The sequence below is a fragment of the Canis lupus genome, chromosome 2, assembly GCF_048164855.1.
Source record: "Canis lupus baileyi chromosome 2, mCanLup2.hap1, whole genome shotgun sequence".
NCBI lineage: Eukaryota > Metazoa > Chordata > Mammalia > Carnivora > Canidae > Canis > Canis lupus.
The window spans coordinates 85,556,424-85,580,160 of NC_132839.1; the positions used below are offsets into that span (position 1 = coordinate 85,556,424).

General features: G+C 53.6%; 1 pseudogene; it reads right to left on the minus strand.

Moving 5' to 3' along the window:
• Window positions 1–233: 233 nt before the first annotated feature.
• Window positions 234–16,463, minus strand: LOC140609703 (keratin, type I cytoskeletal 18-like; annotated as a pseudogene).
• Window positions 16,464–23,737: the final 7,274 nt, after the last annotated feature.

Below are 23,737 nucleotides of genomic sequence, written 5' to 3' on the forward strand. Positions count from 1 at the left end.
TTCATGAGCGACACACAGAGAGAGGCAGAGATACAGGCAGAGGGAGAAGCAGGCTCCATGCAGGGAGCCCAATGCTGGACTCGATCCCAGGACCAGGGAGCATCACCTGAGCCAAAGGCAGAGGCTCAACCACTGAGTCACCCAGAGGCCCCCAAAGGGATATTCTTTTTTTTGTTGACCTTTGAACCTTTTATTGGCCTCCTGCTCCTCAAAGGGTACCCTGTTTTGCTGTCTCAATGCCTCAGAATTTTGGTGTCATTGGTCTCAGACACCACCTTGCCATCCACGGCCTTGCGGATGGTGGTCTTCTGGATGGCCTGCAAGGAGTTGCTGTTGTCCAGGGCGTCAGTAAGACTGAAGTCCTCCCTGTCTTCCAACAGGTGACGATAGGTGGCAGGCTCAGCCTCCAGCTTGACCTTGACATTCAGCAGGGCCTCCTACTCCTGGGCCTGGGGCTCCCCTCTGCCCGGGTCTGGGACAGCTTGAACTCCAGGTGCAGCAGGACCCCACTGAGCGGCTCCATCTGCATCACGTAGTGGTGCACGTAGTCTCAACCTCCCTCAGGCTGTTCCCCAAACAGGCTGTTCAGGTTTCTCATGGAGTCCAGGTTGATCTCCAAGGACTGGGCGGTACGTCTCAGCTCCGTGAGGGTCACCTCAGCTTCTCCGATCTCAGCGGCCTGTGTGGTGACTCTCCTCCATCTGCTGGGACCAGTACTTGTCCAGCTCCTCCCAGTTCTTCTGAGCCAGCTCGTCATCTGGGCCCGGATATCTGCCATGATCTTGCGGAGGCCCTGAGATTTGGGAGCATCCAACCCCACCATCAACCCAGAGTTGGCAATTTGGTTTTGTGGGCCCTTTACTTCCTCCTCATGGTTCTTCTTCATGAAGAGCAGCTCCTCCTTGAGAGCCTCGATCTCTGTCTCTAGCTGCAGCCGAGTGACATTGGTGTCATCAAGGACTTTGCGGAGCCCATGGATGTCACTCTCCACAGACTGGCACATGGCCAGCTCCGTCTCATACTTGACTCGGAAGTCGTCAACAGCAAGCCGGGCATTGTCAATCTGCAGAACGATGCGGGCGTTGCCCACAGCACTTGCAAAAATCTGAGCCCTCAGGTCCTTGATGGTCTTGAGGTTATGCCCTCAGTCTCTGACCTGGGGTCCCTCCCTCTCCAGGTGTTCCCAGATTTTCATCTCCAGCCTCTGATTATCAGCCTCCAGTCTCCTCACCCTTTCCTGGTAGGAGGCCATGTGGTCATTCAGGTCTTGCCTGGTCTCCTTCTCGCCCTGGATGCCCCCTATGCCCGCCAGACCCCCAGCCATCACTGTGGCCTGGTCCCTGGACCCCCAGCTGCCCTGGAAGCTGCTGGAGCCAGATACAGAGATCCAGGAGCCCGAGCCCCCTGCGCCTGCACAGACGCTAGCTGCACTGCTGCTGATCGGCTGGACCCAGTGGCTGGGTGACTGCATGGAGCCCAGGGACCGATAGTTGAAAGAGAAGGTGGAGCGGGTGGTGAAGCTCACCCTGTTCAGAGAGTAAGAGGGTGACACGGGAGGCCAGGACTCAGGCTTGGGCCAGGAACCAAGGGGGGTATTCTTAACCTCATTTTATGGTTGACAGAGGTTGAGAAACCTGCCCAGAGCCACATCCACTCATGAGGGCAGAGCAGGAAGTCCCAGCTGAGACACACGCATGCACTGGCCCCTTCAGAGGAGGGACAGGTGAGTGAGGTGCAGGACAGGGGCCCATCTGAAAAAGTCCCTAATAGAAAACTGAGCCCCTTATAGGGACTGAGCAGGTGCCCTGGTCTTCTAGCAAGCTCTGACCCCCACCATCTGACTCCCTGCCATCTGATCCCCACCAGCCAGCCTCCACCATCTGACTCCTCACCATCTGACCCATCTCCATCTGACCCCCACCATGTGATCCCGACCGTCTGACCTCTACCATCTGACCCCTTGCCATCTGACTCCCACTATCTGACCCTCTACAATCTGACTCCCCACCACCTGACCCATCTCCATCTGACCCCCACCATCTGACCTCCACAATCTGACTCCCACCATCTGACCCCCACCATCTGACCTCCACCATCTGACCCCCACCACCTGACCCACCTCCATCTGACCCCCCCACTCCACCCCCACCTGCACCATCTGACCCCTCACAGGAACAGTTTTGTGCAGCATTGCTTCACATTTGCAAACCTTCCTGCTTGCTGTTCCTGTCCCCCCCCCCCCCTTAGATCCAAAGCACCCGCAGGGCAGGCCCAGGAGCGTCTGCATGCTCCAGTGTGCCCTGCACAGGGTCCACCCAGACAGGTGCCAATGATACCACCAGCCCCCAAACTGTTTGAACAAAAGCCCAGATGGAAATGGATGCCATGGGGTAGTTACATCATTTTTCCCCACCCTGCCCCCTGATACTTTAAACAGGTGGGCTCGCCAGGTTTTCATCACTCATAAAACCGCAAAGTCAATGTTGCTATTTCTTCTTTCTGAAGCTCCATCACACCCTAGTGACTTGTTAGTAGACATCTGGGACTTCACCCGCCCCCAAGTGGCCCCTGCCAGGTGTTGGGGGCAGGGCGGGTTTTCATGCCTCCCTGTCTCTCCCACCGGGTGAGCTTCCATAGTGTGAACTGGGTCCTGCTGATTCATGAGGGGCTGGGATGGGCGGCTGGCATGCTGGCCCCACCGACGGGGCTGGAGAACCAGTGTCACCGGAGGAAGAAAAACGCTGCCACTGTGTCCTGCAGCCCCTGGTGCCGAGCTGCTTGCGCAATGCAAGACCAAGGCCAAAGGTGGGGGGCTCTGCACAGGTGCACTCAGGGCACATGGGACAATGTGTTTGGGCCTATTATTGTCAGTTCCAATCTGTCAATTTCTTATTTTTTCCTTGGCAATAACAAATTACACTTATTAACTATGAAAATACTCTTTTTTATTGAATTTCTTGTGGGAAAGATAATCTCGTTAAAGTGAGTTGGAAACCCCAGTTCCTGGCCCTCTTACCCCTCTTTTTTTTTTTTTTTTTTTTAGATTTTATTTATTTATTCATGACAGAGAGAGAGAGAGAGAGGCAGAGACACAGGGGGAGAAGCAGGCTCCATGTAGGGAGCCCAACAGGGGACTTGATCCCAGGTCTCCAGGATCACGCCCTGGGCTGAAGGCGGCGCTAAACCACTGAGCCACCTGGGCTGCCCATCCTTCGTTTTTACAGGGGGAATTTTGAGAAATTTTGGGATCCTGGACAATGGCTGATTTTTTATCGAGGAGGGTGGTGGTGCTGGACCCCGGCTGAGCAACAGACGCTTGAGCAAGAAATAAATGCTTGACATATGTCACTGAGCTTTGAATGATTTGTTACACAGCATTACCGTGGCCATAGCTGACTGACTCAGCGCCCTTTCCTGTTGCCTACCTCCCCGCTCTGTGCACCTCCCATCCTTTCTCCTGTCTTCTCTCTGTCAAAATCTTTCAGCCTTGGGCCACCTGCATGGCTCCGTGGGTTAAGCACCTGCCTTCGGCTCAGGTCGTGATCCCAGGTCATGATCGAGCCCCGTGTTGGGCTCCCTGCTCGGCGGGGAGTCTGCCTCTCCCTCTCCTTCTGCCTACTGCTCCCCCTGCTTGTTCTCTCTCTCTGTCAAATAAATAAATCTTAAAAAAAAAAAATCTTTCAGCTTAAAAGGTCTGAGGCCAACATCTCACCTCTCAGAATAAATGAAAATTACAGACTTTTCGCTTCTCAAATGTCTCTTCGTGGAAAGACAGCCTTCGCTGTTAGGATTGCAGGAACCAGCTAGCAGATGACGAAGGCACCTAAAACTGGGGACATATTTTTTATTTTTAGGTCTCCTGATTTCACAGTCCTAGCAGCCTAGGTGGGGCTGACCCTGACACACAGCTGATTTTAGGGGGGAAGGCTTAAAATACTGAAAGAAGGACTTGGCCAAAGCTATGCTTCTGTTTCATTCCATCATTGGCTCCGAAGAAGCTGAAGCATGAGTTTGCAATTCTAGCCGGTGCATGAGGACTTCTCCCTTTCCCGAGCCCTCCCGGAAAGTTTGGCCAGATCCCCAGCCCAAATGGCAGCATGTGCTCGGGAAGATGATTAATGTTAGCGCGAGGCTCCAGAGAATCTCTCAGGGCCCTTTTGTTTATTAAATAGAAAAATTCATGTTTAAATATAATGTCAAGGGGATGACACGGACCAACATGATCCAAGACAGACTGCCGGCCCTAACCATTGATAACTACGTGTTCTTCAAGTTTTGACTTCTGGGCTGAGAGCCCTTAAAGCTTTTCCAGGAAGTCTCAAGCTACTCAAGGAAGAGGTCAAGGGAGGCCGACAAGGCCTGTCTATTTCTTGCCATCATCTGCTCTTCATGGCAAAGGCTGTAGCTTTCATGCTGCAGATAAAGTACATAGTCGGGTCAAAGTCAGGATCCGTAGAAGGGGGCCGATCCTGACTGCCTGGCCTGGGCTAGAGAACACCCATGGGAGCCATGACTCTCTGTTCGGTCTTTCCCTCCTTTAGCGAAGAGTTATTGAGAACCTCCGCCGTGCCGAGCCCCCGAGCCCCGCTCCAGGACAATGCTCAGGCTCCCTGGTTGGGTCCTGGAGGTGCAGACACACACGAACACAGAAGAGTGGTTTGGCAATATGGACTATGAAGGAAACAAAAGAGGACAATATGGTACCTGTGGCCAAGAGGGGATGCGCTACACCTGGGTCAGGTGGCCAGGAACGAACAGAAGCTGAAGCGTCCAGGCTGCTTGCCCTGTGACAACACTACTGTAAGAACTTCACGCATATTTGCTGGTTTGAGCCTCACAGCAACTCTGGGGGAGGTACTACTCCCGCCCAAGAGGTGAAGTAACCTGCCCTGAATCACAGGGCTGGGAAGTACAGGAGCTGGATTGCAGGCCCAGGCCTTGGCGCCACGGTTCTCACATTTACCTGCTACACCAACATGCTACCTCATGGAGCAGGTGACGTCAGAGCTGAACCCGAAGTAATAGGAGGGGGGCCCACATGAAGATCCGGGGAAGAGTGGGGCCACTGCAGTCCCATAGGCAAGAGATGACGGAGACATAGATCAAGGTAGCAGCAATGGGCACAGTGACAAGTGGCAGTTTGGGGATCCGTGTTCACTCTTGGGGTCATTCTCCATTTCAACGTCATTTGTCCTGCTAACCTCTAAGCTCCGCGAGCACCTGTGCCTCGTCTGTTTTCCTCATCTTATGTCCCGATGCCTCATACGGGGCCGAGCTCATAGACAGATTTAGTAATTCTTTTTAGATTAATGAATTCATTTAACTGGAGGGCACCCAGGTGGCTCAGGAGGTTAAGTGTCCGACTCTTGGTTTCGGCTCAGGTCCTGATCTCAGGGCTGGGAGATGACACCCTGCGACGGGCTCTGCGTTCAGCGGGGAGGCCGCTTGGATACTCTCTCTCTCTCTCTCTCTCTCTGTGCCTCCCCCCTTAAATAAGTAAATAATTGCATCTTTTTTTAATAAAAATTTATTTTTTATTGGTGTTCAATTTGCCAACATATAGCATAACACCCAGTGCTCATCCCACCAAGTGCCCCCCTCAGTGCCCATCACCCAGTCACCCCCACCCCCCGCCCACCTCCCCTTCCACCACCCCTAGTTCGTTTCCCAGAGTTAGGAGTCTCTCACGTTCTGTCTCCCTTTCTGATATTTCCCACTCATTTGCATCTTTTTAAAAAATGAATGAGTGGGACGCCTGGGTGGCTCAGTCGGTTAAGCATCTGCTTTTGGCTCAGGTCATGATCTCAGGGTCCTGGGGTTGAGCTCAAGTCCTGGGGTCCCTGCTCAGTGGGGAGCTTGCTTCTCCCTGTCCCTTGGCCTGCTGCTCCCCCTGCTTGTGCTCTCTCTCAAATAAATACATAAAATCTTTTTTAAAAACATTTATGAACATTGGACCAGTCTGATGTTACTTTGAATCTCAAGTCCTTCACCTGTTAACTGTTGGACCTTGGTTACTTAACCTCTCTGATCCTCACTTTGATTTTTCCAAACAGTGGGAGCTATAAGACAGTCCCAAGGTTGGGTGTCAAGAGAATTAAATGAGATAGATTATGTAGAGTCAAGCACAAGACTGCCGTAGGACAGGCTTACGGAAATGGCGGTGTCTGAGTTGTTTTCCCTACAACACACACAGCACGGTTGTTCCAGGGACATGAACCCATTGTAGAATTTCCAGTTGAAAGGGCCTTAAGGGGCCCCTGGGTGGCTCAGTGGTTGAGCATCTGCCTTTGGCCCAGGGTGTGACCCTGTAGACCCGGGATCGAGTCCCGCATCGGGCTCCCTGCATGGAGCCTGCTTCTCCCTCTGCCTGTGTCTCTGCCTCTCTCTCTCTCTCTCTCTCTCTCTGTGTATCTCTCATGAATAAATGAAATTAAAAAAAAAAAAAAGAATAAAGGGACTTTAAGTCCTTGTGACCCCAAGTGTGGTCCAAGGACCTGCCCATCCGTGTCCTCTGGGAGACTGTGAGAGATAAAGGAACTCACACCTCAGACCCACTGCATCTGAGTCTCTGGAGGAGAGACCCAGTTATCTGTATATTTAATGAGCACAGCCCACCCCCTCATCCTGTGTGATTCTTATTATCAAAGAAAACGTTGGGATAGCTGAGCTGGCTCCAGTCCGAGGTCCCATCTCCCAGTACTGCTCTGAACACAGGGACCCCAGCCCCCAACCCTGCGCTTGCTGCCTGGCCCTCCGCACGCCCACCCGCCTGCTCCCACTGCCATGGCTAAGGCCCTGCTGCTCCTAACGAGCCCCTGGCAACCTGAAAACCACCCCATTAGCCGTCCATGCTGGGCCATCAGCTGGGCTTGGGATGGTCCAGTAGCATCGCACACAGTGGGAGCACGACCCGGGCTGGCTCAGCCCCCGATGTCACCGAGGGGGACACCGAGCTCCCCTCCTGCCTGAGGAAACACAAGGGAACAGGAAGCTGCCTGACGGGAAGGCAGCCTCACTTCTAAATCCCAAGCTACATAAACCCTAAAGGTGACGTCTAAGCCGGGACAAGTTCCTACCACCCCATCAAACGTTTTCCAGGTACATCCACACTCACTGCTCATTAACCAACTCGGAGCCCAGGGTGTCATAAAAATGTGTTCATTTCTAAGACACGATCGAAACTTCCAGAAACTAAATTTTCTTCTCCTCATTGGTGCAGAACTCACCCTAGTGAGGCGCAGGAACCTGCTTTTCATCCTTGGTGACTATTCATTTGGATCTGCCAGGCGCTCTGAGACGAGAATGCCTTGCCCACCACCCCGTACCACCTTCGCTTGGCACCTCAATACATCTGCTTTTTTTAAATTTTTATTTATTTATGATAGTCACAGAGAGAGAGAGAGAGAGAGAGAGAGACAGGCAGAGACACAGGCAGAGGGAGAAGCAGGCTCCATGCACCGGGAGCCTGACATGGGACTCGATCCCGGGTCTCCAGGATCGCGCCCTGGGCCAAAAGCAGACGCCAAACCGCTGCGCCATCCAGGGATCCCTACATCTGCTTTTAAAAATCAGTTAGGGACCGTCCGCACGGGGGTGATGGGCTGAGTAATCACGCTGAGACATACCTTCAGCGAGGCAGGGACCTGCTCTCTCTGCCACCAGCACCCTCCCCGGCACGAAGTGGACATTCGTTTATATTGCTTGATAAATGCCCTCGAATACAGAGACGTGAGTGGACTTGAAAAGATGCTCATCAAGATGATGACTGGGGGCGGGGAGGGGGGGTGGCGCCTGGGTGTCTCAGTGGTTGAGCGTCTGCCTTGGGCTCAGGAGTGACCCCGGGGTCCTGGGATCGAGTCCCGCACCAGAATCCCCTGCAGGGAGCCTGCTTCTCCCTCTGCCTGTGTCTCTACCTCTCTCTGTGTCTCTCATGAACAAATAAATTTTAAAAAAAGAAAAAGAGATGATAAGTGGAGGCCACATGGGGTTCCTGCTTTTACCCAGGCTGTCTGCCTGAGCCTTCACTGTGCCCTGGCTCACCTTGAGCTACATCAGACAAGAAAATCTGGGGGGAGCGCCGGATCCTGGGCAGCCACTCTGGAAAACTGTGTGGAGGTTCCTCAAAGAGTTAAAAATAGACCTGCCCTACGACCCAGCAATTGCACTGTTGGGGATTTACCCCAAAGATACAGATGCAATGAAACGCAGGGACACCTGCACCCCGATGTTTATAGCAGCAATGGCCACGATAGCCAAACTGTGGAAGGAGCCTCAGTGTCCATCGACAAATGAATGGATAGAGAAGCTGTCGTCTATGCATACAGTGGGATATTCCTCAGGCATCAGAAACGACAAATACCCACCATTTGCTTCAACATGGATGGACCTGGAGGGGATTATGCTGAGTGAAGTAAGTCAATCGGAGAAGGACAAACATTCTATGGTCTCATTCATTTGGGGAATATAAAAAATAGTGAAAAGGAATAAAGGGGAAAGGAGAAAAAACGAGTGGGAAATATCAGAAAGGGAGACAGAACATGAGAGACACCTAACTCTGGGAAACGACCAAGGGATAGTGGAAAGGGAGGTGGGCAAGGGTTTGGGGTGACTGGGTGACGGGCACTGAGGGGGGCACTTGATGGGATGAGCACTGGGTGTTATTCTATATGTTGGCAAATTGAACTCCAGTAAAAAAAAATTAAAAAAAAAAACAAGATATATGCAAGGAAGTTAAATTAAAATCCATATTTTCTGATTGGGTTTATTTCACTGAACAATTAAATATACATGGTTTTCCTTGGCTTGAAATTTATGGCCTTGTTGACCTATAATCATGCCTTCTTACTGTGTGTATTATAGAGCAAATTCCATTAAATCTAAATTTCCTGCAGTTAAAAAAGAAAGAAAGAAAGAAAGAAAGAAAGAAAGAAAGAAAGAAAGAAAGAAAGAAAGAAAGAAAGGAAAGAAAGAAAGAAAGAAAGAAAGAAAGAAAGAAAGAAAGAAAGAAAGAAAGAAAGAAAGAAAGAAAGAAAGAAAGAAAGAAAGAGAAAATCCAGTTTCCAGGCCAAGTTCAAACTTGCTGCCACCTACTGGCTGAGACTTAACACCTGAGTCCATTTAAATTTCAACCAGGCCCAGGTGAAACTTAAAACATTTGCAGAAAGTTATGGAAACAAGGTCAATTAAAAAAGACTTGGCGGTGATATTCCATTTTCAAGAAGAATGAACATAAATTGTTTGGGATTAAGTGTTTTAAAGGCTTAGATTATAAATTAGGGCTCAACGAAATCTCCAGTCAACAAACTACGTTACAGGCTCATATGATGGATGTGCTGTTTCTGCCGGACTTTTCGGCCACTCCTCCACAGTCTGTGAGTTTGGAAAAAAGCAAGTTGGGTCTGAATGTGTCTCCTGAAGACACTGCAGCTCAGAAATGTAGAGATTCAGAAGGCTGGCAGGTACAGCAGTCTGCTCAGTAGGATAAGCCAGGAAATCCATCCTCCCTGTTCCCCACAGTGGGGGGGGGAGAGAATATTTACTATACTTTTTGAATATCTGATCTTTCATGGAGGGGGTTGTGCTTGCAGAGAAACGCAGAGAGAGCCCTTCACACTACCTCCCGCTGCATATCAGGGGAAGGTCTGGTCCAAGAAGTAAAATTGCCCCAGAAAGAAAAGGCCTGGACACACACACTCACACACACATTCTTCATTTCAAAGATTCTTCCAAGACTCAGGTGGCTCAGGAATGGCCACTAAGAAACTGATGGTCCTAAAAAAAATAAAATAAAAATAAAAATAAAAAAAAGAAACTGATGGTCCTAGAATGGGCCCTGACTTGTAGACACCGACAGATCCGACGTCTGGTTGCTGATTCTTCAGACTGATGTGGAGCCACGAGCCCACTCTGGGCCGGGGGCAGGAGGGCACACGAGGCTGTGGTCCAGGAAATACTCTGCTTCCTGGAAAAGAGATTTAGGGCCTCTGAGGTTCTCCTTGAGGACAGGTGTGCCTGTGTGTGCGTGACTTAAGAGTGGCCTCTTGCACAACCTCTCGCTGTCTGGCATTGCCAAACCGTCCCCGCACCCCACCTCGACCCCCACCCAGTGACCCTGGGCAGTCTCCCTACAGCTCATCATTCTACAAACTCATCCAATAAAGATTTATGGAGCCATAGCAGGCCCTGGGAACACAGGGGCGAGTGAGACAGCCTCTCCTCTCTAGGCCTCGCCTTCTGGCCCGAGAGAAAGGCAATAGGCAAGCTCACAAGTGCAGAAGCAGTAAGTGCTACACAGAAAAGAAAACGGGGGATGAAGGTTGGTGCTTTGATTGGCTCCACCCCAGACCCAGATTCCTAAATACGCAGAGAAGGCAGGGGAGATCACTTAACGAAAATCTTTTTTTTTTTTTTTTGTTAAATTTTTATTTATTTATGATAGTCACACACACAGAGAGAGAGAGGCAGAGACACAGGCAGAGGGAGAAGCAGGCTCCATGCACCAGGAGCCCGACGTGGGATTCGATCCCGGGTCTCCAGGATCCCGCCCTGGGCCAAAGGCAGGCACCAAACCGCTGTGCCACCCAGGGATCCCCTTTTATTTCTTTTAATAAAAAGCACACATATCTTTGTCCTGTCTCTCCTTGTTTCTTTTCTTTTTTCTTTTTTTAAGATTTTATTTATTTATTTATTCGTGACAGACACACAGAGAGATGAGACACAGGCAGAGAGAGAAGCAGGCTCCCTGCAGGGAGCCTGATGGGGGACTCGATTCCAGGACCCCGGGGTCATGGCCCGAGCCCAAGGCAGGTGCCCAACCGCTGAGCCACCCGGGGATCCCCTTATGAAAATCTTGAGAAGAAGGTGCAGAGGCCGCGGGGGAGGAGTTACAAATGATCGGCGCTGTGGGAAACAGGGAGAGGGGACTGACCATCAGCAGGGACAGCAACTTGGGGCAGGCCAACTTCCCCCGGGTGCCGTCCTAGGCACTTCTCAGAGGTGACGCAGTCCTGGTGATGGGCCTGTGGATCGGTAGCATCAGTAGTCCCAACTCAAAGAAAACCCACAGAGGGGTTAAAAGACTTGCCCAAGTTTACATAGCCCCCCAAAAAATTTTTTTTTTAAATTTAAAAATATATTTTAAAAAAAGCAGAACCAGGAATGGGACCCAGGCAGTCAGCTCCAGAGCCCATGCGCCTCACTATGCGCCCTGCGGATGGTCCTGCGGCTCTGAGCCCTGGTGCCAAGCGGGGCCCCACACGTGATAGGTGTTCGCTGTTGGTGGAAGGAATAATAAGTAAACGGAGCACTGGTTTTGCCTGCGTGAGTTTCTTATCCTCAGACCACAAGTGCCTTGTTTTCTGGGAAGATGCTTTATCCTGCTTCCCTGTCCTCCCAGGCTGGAGGTTCCTAGCGGGCAAGGACATTTTTTATTTTTAGGGGGAAATGAATACATGATCACGATGAAAAAGAAAGGCCCTCGCCACCCGCCTTAGATGTGATGCCCTTTAAATTTGTACCACGAGCAGCACATTGGAAACAACCTTTCTGGGCGATTCTGAGGACATCGCCTGTCTCCCCGCTCTCCTGGGAAAGGAGTCTTCATGCCACTCACCCAGCAGTGGGTGAGGGCCACCGGGTCCCACAGGCTGCAGACCCGCAGATGCAAGCTGGCAGCTGCCCACAGAGTGGGGACGAGGGCTCTGGGTCCTGAGGGCTGGAGGGACAGGGGAAGCCTATGGCCTGAGGCTAGTCCTGTCCCTGGCACCAGCGGGCATCGCCCAGGTGCGGCATAGCAGCTCCGCCGGTGGGTGCCTTTCCTGTAAGTAAGCCCCGTGCTTGAGCGTGAGCGGGACCTCGGGGCAGAGGAGACCCACGGCGTCCTTCAGTCACCCACGCCCTTACCCATCCCTTCGGGACACCGCTGAGCCCTTACCAAGTGCTGGTCACTCAGTGCTAGGGGTTTGGAAAAAGAGAGACCAAGCAATCATCCTCGTTACTGAAAGGTCAGGGAGCCAAGAGCACCCAATGAGGGTGGTGGTGGAGGGTGAGGAAGAGACCCGGGACAGCTCCCAGATGAAGTGATAATCGGGGCCGACCCCAGTAGAGCAAATAGGAGTTCAAGGTGATGAGGGTCAAGGGGAAAGGCATGAAGGCAGAAGGAAGAGACAGGGCGAAGGTGGTGAGGAGCGGTTGACCCAGGCGGTGTGGCTGGTGCCGAAGTCGGGGGACGACGGACAGATGAGGCTGGAGAGACAAGCAGGGCCCACCCCTGTGGGACTTTAGGATTTGTTAGGAATCTTGTCCTTCACACTAGGGCACTGACAATCCAGTAACAGGGAAGGGGTTGAGGGGACAGAGATGTGATGCATTTCTATTGTAGAGAGGTCCCCTGGCTGCTGCGTGGGCGAAGCCGACTCGCGGAGAGGCTAGTGGAGAACTCCATACGAGAGATGCGGGACGTCTGGATGGTGGAGGATGGCCTTGGCCAAGGATAGCGTGAAGAGACGCGTAGGACCCGAGTCAGCAAGACAGCTGTGATCAGAGCAGGTTCAGAAATGTACTTTATAGTCCCACTCCTCCCACCGTGGGACAACTGCGAGGCTTCCGAGGCCCTAGGTCCTCGGTCTTCTTGGAGGCCTTTCCCCACATTCATGTCAGGTACCCACATCCCACGTTAAATAAACGTGGTTCTGCAGTAAAAAAAAAAAAAAAAAAAATTTGTTTTGAAAAGATTCTTATAATTTTGCCTTTTGAAGTATTCAGCTACATGTTTAATACACTTACGCGGTCAGGGTCTTAGCAGTCTTTGGGCATAGCCAAAAATCTTAGCCAAGTGAGAAAACCTAACCATAAATCATTTCCAAATATAGTAAAATCTTATACCTTATTAGATTATACATCATACATATTATGCATTAATATTTTACTACATCAAATAAAATATAATAAAATGAAAGATATTTGAGTGTTACATTGGATGATTAATCAGGTTAACAGTGTAATATTTTGTGTCCATCTTGCCCCCGGCTCCTCTAGCCCTGCCTCCCCGCCCCTCCCTGGGCCTCACCACCTCTCAGCCCCTGGTTGACCTTGGCTGTTGCCGGAACAGCCACCTGGGGCAGGAGCCCCCCGACAGCACCTCACCCGGGCTAGGTCTCTGCCCCGGGGCTTCCCTGCCTCCCCTTCCTCTAAGGGGCCTACGGAGGACCAAGGTGGTCCTTTATTTAGAAAGCACTCACCCCACGTAAGGAGCTCAAAAGGGTGAACTAGAATCGTGAGCCCTGAGTCTTGATTAGAATTGTTACAAGGGCACCCCTTGACCCCTCGACCATGGGGGAAGGATAAATGTTATCTCCCCCGCTCCCCAAGCAAGGGCACTGTTCTATTTCTGGTCGCGTCCTACTCGGCTTTCAGGGTGGTGCCCAGTGGGATGAACCGCCCAAGTGATGACCTTCCCAGGGCGCGTCTACGTGGCTCTCCCCCTTCCTCTGCACACCATTCCGGCCTCCGTCCACGGCTCCTTGGGTTCCTTTCACAAAATGAGCCATCTGCCTGTAAGCTGTCATCTCAGGCTCTGGCTTTTGAGGGAACGTAGGCTAAGACAGTTGGTACTGAAAGTGGTCTACAATGCAGGTGCCCCAGGGACACTGGGGGACATTGGTGACCGATGGATTTCCTCGGATCCCCTTTATCTGGAAGGGGCAGCAATTTGTCCTTTCTGGAACTGATGCCCAGGCCGGATCGGCGTTTGCGTTCCCTGCCCACAGCACCACCACCAGCGCGTAGGGCTTCGGCTCAAGCAACCGATTTATGGCGGAGAGGCCTGGCAGTGGGCGCATGGCCCTGAGATCCACGGGTTCTGCGTGTACAGTGTCACCTGGAAGCAGCTGCCTAATAGAATGATAGAAGGAACTATTAATGGTTCAGCTAAGATGCCAGCTCAGAGAAGCACCCTGGGGGTGGGGGGTGGGGGTGCTGTCCTTCAGGATGTCATACATGCACTGAAAGGTGCCCGGGTAGCTCAGTTGGTTGAGCCCCTGACTCTTGATTTCAACTTGGGTCACGACTTCGGGGTCACGGGATCAAGCCCCACATCGGGCTCCACACTCAGCGCAGAGTCTACTTGAGATTCTCTCTCTCCTTCTCCCTCTGCCTCTCCCCCGACTCACGCTTTCTCTCTCTTCCTCTCTAAATACATAAATAAAATCTTTAAAAAGAATGTCATACATGCACTGAATCATGGACCAAAAATATGCAACTCTCTTCCCAAGAGAGAATACTCAGGTCCGGGAAACAAAAGATTGAAGTGGGGTTTCTGCCTTTCACTATCCCTCCCAGGAGCCTGCTTACGGAGTTTGCTCCCTGCTCCTCAAGTTCAAGGCTTTGCCAGGGCCTGAGACTGGTGACTGGTGAATTGAGGGAACCCATGGTTTACGGCTTTCTGAAAAGGTGACGGATCTAGGGCGGGCAAGAGACAGAGGGAGGCGAAGAGGGGGAAGATGAAGACGAGGTGGCCTCCTGGAACTATCTGTGAGAGCTGTGGGTCCTGGGACCGGCCGTGCAGGTGGAGGTCACCGGCCAGAGGCCTCGAGGAAGTGGACGTGGGCATGACAAGATTCTGCACCCAATTCCACTGTGGGGTCCCCGCCACCCGCAGCAGCTAACTCTGGGGCCCCAGCTGCGTGTCCTACCACCTCACTCGGTTCTGACCTGGAGATAGCATCCCATCCCGATCAGGCAGGTGGCGGGCTCAGCCCTACAAGACTGCCCCCCTGCCCCCCTCCCCACCTTGGAAGTCCATTGCCAGTCCAGCTTGTCACCTGCCACTTCGGTTGCTCAAGGCAGAGCGGACGCACAGGGAGCGTTAGGTGTTCTTCAAATTTCTACTAATGAAACTGCTTTTGAGGAATTTCTGTGGTATTTATCGCCCAGTTCGATATTAAGCATCAGTGAGACCCGCAGGCAGTCAGGGACCCTGTGAGAACCCGGCTCCAGACGGGCTTGATCTCCTCCGAGCTGTGCGGGCTGTAGGTGAGCCTTCTGGGCCACAGGGGGACATTTTTCTGATCCTGTCCCTCATCTTCTGACCCACCAACTGGCTATGGATTGGGGGTTCCAACGCCCCCCCTCCTTGGGTTTGATTGATTTGCTAGAGCAGCTCATGGGACTCAGATGAACGTTTTACTCACTAGGTCACCAGCTTGTTGTTTATACAGGATATAACTTGGGAACAGCCACCCGGGAGAGACACATGGGGCAAGGGGGGGTAAAGGGTGTGGAGCCTCCATGCCCCCGCCTCCCGCCCCCTACCACCCCCCCACTGCGCGTGCCCTCTCTGAACCCCTCCTTTGGGGTGTTTAGGGAGTCGTCATTACGCAGTCACCACTGCTTAAATCATGGGCCTTTGGTGATTGAACTGAAACCTCCAGGGCCCTCCCCTCCCTGGTGCTTCAAGGCAGGGGGTGGGGTGGGGGGGAGGTGGCGGTGGGCCCCACCTGAGGGCTCACAACCCCGCAGAGGACTCCACTGGCCACCACCCCCTGCCTTAGGGGCTTTGGAAAAGTAGTCTCATTAGCATAACAAAAGAAACGTCGACCTCATTTATCACAGGAAATTCCAAGGGTTTTAAAAGCTCTGCCAGAAATGACAAAGACCAAATATGTCTTTTTTTTTTTCAAGATTTACTTATTTATATTAGAGAGAGAGAGAGAGAGAGAGAGAGCACACATGCGTGCAGGCAAAAGAGTGGGGGAGAGGGAGAGAGCAGCTTAAGCAGACTCCCCCCTGGGAGCAGAGTCGGCCGGTGGGGCTCCTCCCAGGACCCCAGACCCAAGTTCAGGACCTGAACCGAAACCAAGAGTCGCAGGCTTAACTGACTATGCCACCCAGGCAGGCACCCCTTTGAAGATTCATTTTTTAAAAGATTTTATTTATTTATTCATGAGAGACACAGAGAGAGGCAGAGACACAGGCAGAGGGAGAAGAGGCTCCCTGCGGGGAGCCCGAGGGGGACTCGATCCCGGGTCTCCAGGATCAGGCCCTGGCTGAAGGCGGCGCTAAATGCTGAACCACCCGGGCCACCCCAGCTCCTCTTTGTCCATGTGCATCAGTCAGTGGACACTGGGGCCCTTCCCATGGGCTGTTGTCGCGGCGCTGCTATAACCAACCCGGTGCACGTACCGCTTCAACTTTGTGTCTTTGTGTCCTTCGGGTGAATCCCCAGTGCTGCCATCCCGGGGTCACAGGGCATTTCTCTTTCTAACTTGTTGAGGAGCCTCCCCCCTGCTTCCCAGAGTGGCTGCGCCAGCTCGCGTTCCCACCAACAGTGCAAGAGGCTCCCCTTCCTCCGCATCCCCCCACACCTGTGACTCCTGTGCCCTTGATGTTGCCATCCTGACGGTGCGATCTCACCGCGGTTTTAATTCGCATTTCCCTGCTGCCCGCTGCCGAGCGACGTTGCGCATCTTTTCACGTGTCTCCTGGCCACCTGCAGGCCTTTGGAAAAAAATGTCTATTCGTGTCTTCTGCCCATTTCTTAACTGGATTGTTTGTTTTTTGAGCTCTAGCGTAGGAACTACTTATTAGGCTCGTTGCTGGAGGCAAAGGAAACAAAAGCAAAAATGAGCTTCTGGGACTTCATCAGGATAAAAAAGCTCTTGCTCTTTTATCAGGCAACAAAACTGAAAAGGAACCTATGGAATGGGAGAAGGTATTTGCAAACGACATATCAGATAAAGGGTTGGGATCCAAAAATCTATGAAGAGCCTTACTTTAATTTTATCTGCAAGGACGCTTTCTCCTAAGACGGGCCCCATTCACAGGTTTGAGGGATCAGAGTGTGGATATAACTTCTTGGGGCCACCATCCCCCCCAGTACATATGGACAGACCCGTCTGTTTATTCTTTCCCCGGATGATAGGCACCTGGGTTGTTTCCAGTGTGGGGAGCATGACAAATGCAGCCGCACTGAACGTCCGCAGGTCTTCGCTCGGACCTACGCTTCCACTGCCTTGAGTGTGGGACTGGGGGGGTCATCCCTTCACCTTGCAACACATGAGCCGCTTCGAGAAGCGCAAGTGGCCTGTCCCTCTCCGTCCACCTGTGGGTGGCCGTGCCCAGAGGCCCCGGGCCCCAGCCCTCGCCACTCGGCTCTGCCCCGGCTTCAGGCAGCTCTGGTGTGGTCCTCCGGCCCTGTGCGGTGGCCCGGGCCGTCCTTCCAGCCTGGAGGACAGCTATAGGCCTGGGAGGAGGAGCCTGAGCAGCCCCCTGGGACCCAGTCTCCTTTGCCTGGGCCTGCGGGCTCAGGCCCTGACGTGGCCTTTCTCCTGCTGTCACAGGGGCCCCGGGGGAGCCTTGCACAGCCCCGCCCAGATGCCATTCCCTAATCAGCCTGTAGTTGCCTTATCTCGAGAAACAAATGAAAAGTCCCCACGGCTAATCTGCTGGGGCTCCCCCACGGGGACAGGAGCTCCGACAGCCTGGCCTGTGTTTGGCTACACTTGTCCTCCTGGCCGTTCAAAGGAGCCTTCTGTTTAAGGTCAACATTTGCTTTCGAAACTTTCTTTGTTTGGCCTTTCTTTTTTTTCATTATTTGCTTCTGCTCTGTCCTTGCCCGGCGGCGTGAGAACGCCCGGATGCCGGGGCCCTAAGCCGCGGGCACCTGCGTGGGGCGGCCGTGAGATCCTGCGCACCTGCGTGACCCTCCAACACCGGCCTATGTGCCTGAACCGAGACCCTCAGACTCGGCAGATGGAGGAGCCAACGGAGCTGTGGGGAGCCTGGCCTGCTGGGGACTCACCTGTTTGGGGGTGGGGGGGTGGGGTGGGGGCTCCTACCCTGCAGGTGAGAAAGCTCCCCCGGGAACCGAGCCCTGAAGCATCTCCACCTCCTGCATCCACCGCTGGCTCTTTGATTTATTTGTCTGTCCTTGACCTTCTGGCTACACTGCAGCACTAACTCAGCCTGTCGCCGCTGAGTCAGAGGTGTCCTTGGGGGCTCCGTGTCATCCTTCCCCCTCCGGGACGCATTCCCATCCACTTAAAAAATTTTTTTGGTGGGGAGTCCCTGGGTGGCTCAGTGGTTTGGCTCCATCTTTAGCCCAGGGCCTGATCCTGGAGACCCGGGATCGAGTCCTGCATGGGGCCCCCTGCATGGAGCCTGCTTCTCCCTCTGCCTGTGTCTCTGTCATTCTCTCTCTCTCTCTCTCTCTGGGTGTGTGTGTGTCTCTCATGAATAGATAAATAGAATCTTTTAAAAAAAATGTGTGTAGATGCGTGGCAATGACCATGGATTTTAGTTTGCGAGGTTTACCTAAGCACTTGTCTTTGAAGTCTTTTGTTCATAGCATTACATTTTTTTTTTTGCTTGTTGATGTCTCCTTTTCCCTTACACTTTTATTTTTTTTATTTTATTTTTTTAATCTTTATTTATTTATGATAGTCACACACACACAGAGAGAGAGAGAGGCAGAGACATAGGCAGAGGGAGAAGCAGGCTCCATGCACCGGGAGACCGACGTGGGATTCGATCCCGGGTCTCCAGGATTGTGTCCTGGGCCAAAGGCAGGTGCTAAACCGCTGCGCCACCCAGGGATCCCTACGCTTTTATTTTTTTGCTAAAATGTCTTCCTTCTCTAAGAGAGATAGCAGTTCTTGAATACTAGACTGCATATGCTTTGTATCGCCTCGTGAAGGCTCTCTACACAGTTTTGTTCTTGGCATATTGCCCTACGTCCCAAAGTTCTGTGGGAAATGTGGATTCACAACTCTGTGCCGCTGTATAGACCGTTATGAGGGCTAAGATCTATATGATATAAAAATGGGGAAATGAAACCAAACTATCAAACCAAATTGTCAACCAGTTATCATTTTTTATTAACAAAGCAAAATTGCCTTGCCGCCCACTGGTTGTGCAGCGAAGTTGTGCATGGCAAGGATGCTTGTGGCAAAAATGCTGGATGCTCCTCCAGACGTAGAGAATGGTCGATGCAAAGGCCCTGGGGTGAGAGCACGTTTGGTGAAATCTGGGGAAGACAAGAGAAGCCGGTGTGTCTGGAAACCAGTGGGCCCAGGGTGAGGGCGAAAGATGAGGACCAAGAGGCCGCACGGCACGTTGGCGGGGACCAGGAGGGGGACTTAGGGAAGGGGGTCGGGGGCTTTCAGCAGCAGCAGGACACCTTTTGGAGGAATCCCCGTAAGAGGGCCCGGGAGGAAGCAGGAGCAGCTGTTGGGCGGCCACTGCGACGGCCAGTGGTGGCTTGGCTCCCGCGGTGGCGGAGCAGGTGACCGGGGTCACGGTTTGCAGGTGTTTCCCAGGACCTATTGCCTGGCCTTCGGGCTGGGCGAGTGGCGTGAGCCGGACAGAGGACCAGGACTGACTTGGAGTTTCCAAGGAGGCCCGCGAAGAACTGGGGGTGCCCTTTACCCAAAGCGGGCGGTGGGCTGGGGGCGCTGGGATGGGCCCGGGAGGATGTCGAAGGGTGGCCCTCAGGCGTCCCCAGTTCTGGGGACGTGGGGAGTCATCGCCGCAGGAGAGAGACGGGAGCCACCACTGTGGGGGGTCGGCTGGGAGTCGAGGGGACAGGACTTCGCTCTGGGGCTGCCCCGGGGGGAGGTGGGGGCCACGGAGCCTTGAGCGTCCCTAACCTCCCTCCACCTCGGAAACGGTGGGTTGGCAAATATTTGTCTTTAAGAGCAGAAAATAAAGTGTTTTGCGTGCCTTCAGGTGCCGCTTTTGATCTTTTTTTTTTTTTTTAAGGTTTTATGTATTTATTCATGAGAGACACAGAGACAGAGAGAGAGAGAGGTAGAGACCCAGGGGGAGGGAGGGGCAGGCTCCATGCGGGGAGCCCGACGCGGGGCTCCATCCCGGGACCCCGGGGTCACGGCCTGGGCCCAAGGCAGACACCCAACCGCTGAGCCCCCAGGTGCCCTCCTCGATCTTTTGAAAGATCTGAGCTTTAGCCACACGGTTAGAAAGGGCCCCACCGGGCACAGCCCCGGGTAGGCCCGGTCCTCGCAGCGCGGCCCGCTGAGCGCAGCTCCCCTTGGGTGCCGGCGCCCTGCTCTTCACACCCAGCTGGGGGGCGCCTCTCGGGGCAGGAAGGGTTAAGCGGCACCCTCCCAAGGGGCGCCCGGCGTGAACACACATCCAGGGCAGCGGGGTGGCCACGGTGGCGATGGTGGAGCATATGAGGGTCGTGTGTGTGTGTGTGTGTGTGTGTGTGTGTGTGTGTGTGTGTGAGAGAGAGAGAGCCTGGGGGCTGTGAGGTCGGGGCCCCCCGGCTCACCTGGCACCCACAGGCCTCTTCCCCAGAGGAGCCCAAGTGTGGCTGGGTTCATTCAGATCTAAAATCCCGGCGAGGGGAGAAGCGGCCTCCACAGAGCCAGGCCCCCTGGGAAGTGTCTCCGCGGAGAGATGCCGCTCACCGAGGCTCTTGTCATCAGCCATTCAGTCTCTGGGCTTGCACAATTGCTCTCATGAGAAAAGCTTAAAAATGAGCGGTTTTGGGCAGCCCGGGTGGCCCAGCGGTTGTGCACCTGCCTTCAGCCCAGGGCGTGATCCTGGGGACCCAGGATCGAGTCCCACGTCGGGCTCCCTGCATGGAGCCTGCTTCTCCCTCTGCCTGGGTCTCTGCCTCTCTCTCTCTCTGTGTGTGTGTGTCTCTCAGAAATAAATAAATAAAATCTTTAAAAAAAATGAGCAGTTTTGGCGTTTTTTTAAACCAAAGATTTTTTTTAAACTTAGTTTTTTTTTAACTAATATATATATATATATTTTTTTTTCGTGCAACATTCCTCCAGCCTCTGGGTACACCAATTTCTTGGGTGCTTCGAGGCTCTGGGGTTTCTGACACGTTGTCAGTAACGGAGGCTTCTGTGCATCCTGTCCTTGCGCACGAACACTTGGCATTTTTCGACAGGCCACGCCACGGGCCCTGTAACACGCACCTGCCCAGCCCACTAGCCAGCGGTTTGGCATCAAAGGCCTCCCCGAGTGTAAAGAGAAATTTTCACTCTGTGTTGCTTCACAAAGAGCCCGGCCTGGGGCAGCCGGGTGGCTCGGTAGGTGGGGCCTGGACTCCCCATCTTGAGTTCAGTTACAACAACAGCAACAACAATAGTAACACCTGTTCTAAGGCCACTATAGTGAGTTCACAGTGACTTGGAAAACAATGACGTTGGTTCAACAATCACCCTTGTGGAGTCAAGAGGCACTTCGCTCTTTCTGCCAGTCACTCCCATTTCTGTCTGGAGGGGATACACGAGGCCCTCGCTACTCGAAGTGGGTCCCCTGGGAGTTTGTTAGAGATGCAGGATCTCCACACCCAGGCCCACTGACCCCACTGACCTACTATAAAGTTTGAGAAGTGCTGCCCTGGGCTTGGGATTGGAACCTTCCTTGGTGATCCCATCAGGCTAGGACTTTAGGCTCCATCTACCTGCGGGAGGCTCCCAGATGTGTATCTCTAGCACAGGCCGCGCCCTGAGCTCCGGACCCAGACACCTGACTGCTCACTTGACATTTTAACTTAAAAACAAAGAGTTATCTCAGGACACCCAGGTGGCTCAGCGGTTTAATGCCTCCTTCAGCCCAGGGCGTGATCCTGGAGACCCGGGATTGAGTCCTGCATCAGGCTCCCTGCACGGAGCCTGCTTCTCCCTCTGCCTCTCTCTCTCTCTCTCTTTCTCTGTATGTCTCTCAGGAATAAATAAACGAAATCTTAAAACAAAAACAAAAACAAAAATTGTTATCTCAGGACACCCGGGTGGCTCAGGGGTTGAGCATCTGCCTTTGACTCAGGTGGTGATCTCTGGGTCCTGGGATCAAGTCCCGCATCAGGGTCCCCGCAGGGAGCCTGCTTCTCCCTTTGCCTGGGTCTCTGCCTCTCTCTCTCTGTGTCTCAGGGATAAATAAATAAAATCTTAAAAAAGAAAAGACTAATAGTCATTTCAAAATTACCAGACCTAAAATCTACTCTGCATTCCCTCCTGCCCCTGCCCGCCCTCAGGCTCCTCATTCTTGCAAGTGGCACCTGCGTTCTCGGGGCTGCCCTCCCTGTGGGGGGACGTCCCCCTGAAGTGGCCCAACACAGCCGGCAGGACGGCTGCTGGATCGGCTTCCTGGGGCCCCGCTCAGCCTCGGTGCCCGCCTCTGGCTAGGCTGGCTCTTCCCCAAGGAGGGGCTTGCCCGCCCTCCCTCCCTCCCTCCCTCTCTCTCTCTCTCTCTGGAAAGTGGGCAGATGTGACGCTGCTGGGCTGTTTGGGTGCTCAGATGCCATGACCTCACCTCTAGATGAGCGACACTTTCAGGTCGAGCCCTTAGTAGGTACATACGTGTGTGCGTGCAGATAAATAAGGTTTGTGGATACGTCCGGCCTCTCTCCACTACAAGGAAAGCTCCCTGTAAGCGGAGCTTTTTGGCTTTGCTTTTGTGTTTTAAAGATTTTACTTATTAGAGACAGAGAGAAATAGAGTGGGTGTGCACGAGACGGGGGAGGGACAGACGGAGGGGGAGATGCAGACTCCCGACGCGGGGCTCGATCCCAGGACCCCGGGATCCCGAGCGAGCGGAGCGAAGGCAGGTGTGTAACCGACTGAGAGCCAGCCGGGCGTCCCTAAGCTGAGCCTGTGTGGCTCCCTCTGCAGTACGAGGCTGGAATGGAGCAGAATTCACCAGTTCCGCGGGGTTCCTGACGCCGGGTGCGGGGCACAGGCCGCAGAGCACACGCTAAGGGAGGGCGCCGTGGGCCCCCCTCTCCGAGGCCACCTCCCCGCTGCTCTCCAGCAGGCTCGGGAGGCCACCAAGCCCCCGGGGTCCCCTGGCCCACAGGGGGCTTTGCCAGCTGGGGAGCCCTGCCGGTGACCCTCGCCCTTCTCCCTTCATCTCGTCATCGGTGAAATTAGGGTAACCGGGGCCAGACTTCCTCCCCAACAGGACCTCAGCGGCAAGGACTCCCCACCTTCGAGTGAACCCGAGCGCTGAAGGGGGGACAGGGGTCACCCCCAGGTCCTCCCGACCCAGCAGTTCCCCTCGCAGGTCAGGTCCTCCGTGGGAACAAGGCCCGTGGGGGCTCCCGCGTGCTTCCTGCCCAAGGGCTGCGGGCCCGAGAAGGTCGGGCCGCGGGGGCAGCAGAGGCCCAGGCCGTGGAGGGAGCCCCCCACACGCTGAAGAGGCCGGCGGGGCGGGAGGGGGCTCCTGAATGGGGCCCGGTGAATGGGCTCGCGGGCATTTACTGAGGAGTAAGAGATGTTTCCACGTAAAGCCTTTAGCACGGAGAACACTCTTAATACGTCGGATTCGGGGATCCCTGGGGGGCTCAGCGGTTCAGCGCCCGCCTTTGGCCCAGGGCGTGATCCTGGAGTCCTGGGATCGAGTCCTGCGTCGGGTCCGGCAAGGAGCCTGCTTCTCCCTCTGCCTGTGTCTCTGCCTCTCTCCCTGTGTCTCTCATGAATAAATAAATATTAAAAATAAAATACATCGGATTCCAGAATTTATGGTTTGTAGCCCCCAGTGACTGCCTAGCGTCTGTTCCCCGTCCTCGCGGCCTCAATTTCCTCTGTGGGTAATGATCTTCCCCTGTCAGTCTGGGCCTCAGCACGGGACCAAATGAGCCCCGGAGGTTCCTTCTGACTGACCTTCCCTCTAAATGCACAGTGGGAAAAAAATAATAACAATAATAAAAATAATAAAAAAATAAATAAATGCACAGCGGGGGGCAGCGGCCTAGGTCCCACCA